Genomic DNA, 1966 nt, shown 5'->3' on the forward strand with positions numbered 1-1966 from the left:
AACAAAAGGCTTGCAAAATGAAAAGAAAAATTCTAGAGAAGAGTTGGCAGTATGAAAAATGATCATAGGTGGGTTACCATTTTTACAGCTTTAAGTCTGATGGCAGGTCACATTCAACTTTATGCAAGGCAGAAATGCCAGAAGAATACACAGACTTTCTGGATTCAAGGATCAATAAAAGTGTTTTGTGGCAACCACCATAAGTAAAAGGGAACCCTGGGATGGAGCATCAGAGAGAAGATAATCACATTTTGTCTGTAAACTCATCAAAAACTTATAGCTGACCCCTGGGCAAATGCATGCATGGGACTGGCTTAGAGGATTCTCAGATCAGCCTACCTATGAACAAATTAGCTGACCAATATTTGATTTGCTCACCTTAAAACACTTTGTAGTTTATGTCCAAGCAAGTTAATTGCCTGCCAAAACCAACCAAGCAAATGAAAATTGACATTTTTCAGAGAAATATATCTGAATGAAAAATCTTCACAAAATGCAATCAGCATATCTAAGATATGGTCCAAAATTATGTGACATGGAAAGTACTAGGAAAATGTTCCCAATTCTCAAGCAAAAGACAATCACTGAGACCAACACTGATATAATCCAGATACAGAAATCATAACTACACTCAAAATGTAGAAGGGTAATGTTTATAATAAAATTTTTAAAACTTTCAGAGAAGTAAAAAACTGTCAAAAAATAAGTCTCAACAAATATTATGGGGTATGCTTATTAGCATAGCAAAAATACTAGAGGAAAAGTCAATGAATGTGCAGATAAATAAAAAGTATGCCATTTAAAGACTAGAGGCCAGGCACGGTGGCTCATCCCTTTAATCCCAGCACTTTGGGAGGTTGAGGCGGGCGGATCACCTGAGGCCAAGAAGTTGAGACCAGCCTGACCAGCATGGTGAAACCTGTCTCCACTAAAAATACAAAAATTAGCCAGGTGTGGTGGTAGATGTCTATAAACCCGGCTACTCAGAAGGCTGAGGCAGGAGAATCGCTTGAACCTCGGAGGCAGAGATTGTAGTGAGCTGAGATCGTGCCACTGCACTCCATCCTGGGCAACAGAGTGAGACTCCATCTCAATAAATAAATAATAAATAATAAAAACTAGAAAAAACTATTGAATAATAAAATGAATGCCCCTCAGAAACTTGAGGGCCATTAAAAAGTCTAAATTTTGTGTAATTAGAATCTCAGAAGAATAGAACAAATTAGAGAAAATATTTTATGTTGATGAAAGTTATAAATTTACATATAATAAAGGCCATTGAATTCCAAGCAGGAAAAAAAGGAAAACAAAATATGAGAAATTCCTAAGCACATTATAACCAAACTACTAAAAAGCAAAGATAAAATCTTAAAAGCAGCCAAAAGAAATACATCTTATAGAAGAACAATTACATTTGACCTTTGCACAACCCATGAGGCTAGTACTGACTCCTCCCAGCCCCTGCAGTTAAATGCATATGTAACTTTTGATTTCTCAAAAAATTAACTACTCATAGCCTATAGTTGACTGATAACAAATGGTCAATTAACAAATATCTTGTGTATGATTTGTATTGTAAAATGTATTCTCATAATAAAGTAAGCTGGAATAAAGAATGTTATTGAGATAATCACAAGGAAGATAAAGTGTTATTTACTATTAAGTGGAAGTGGACTATCATAAAGTTATGCATCCTTGTCATCTTCATGTTGAGTAAGCCGAAGAGAAAGAGAAGAGGAAGGGTTGGTCTCGCAGTTTCAGGGATAGCAGAGGCAGAAGAAAATCCACATACAAGTGGACAAAGTTCAAATACATGTTGTTCAAGAATCAACTCTATCTCAACTATTTCTAACGTCTCACTAAAAATGATGGGTATCAGAAGTGAAATAACTTTCATGTGCTGATAGAAAAAAAAACATGTCAACCCAGATGTCTATACTCAGTGAAAATATATATATATATATAT

This window comes from Cebus imitator, unplaced genomic scaffold, assembly GCF_001604975.1.
Source record: "Cebus imitator isolate Cc_AM_T3 unplaced genomic scaffold, Cebus_imitator-1.0 Scaffold598, whole genome shotgun sequence".
NCBI lineage: Eukaryota > Metazoa > Chordata > Mammalia > Primates > Cebidae > Cebus > Cebus imitator.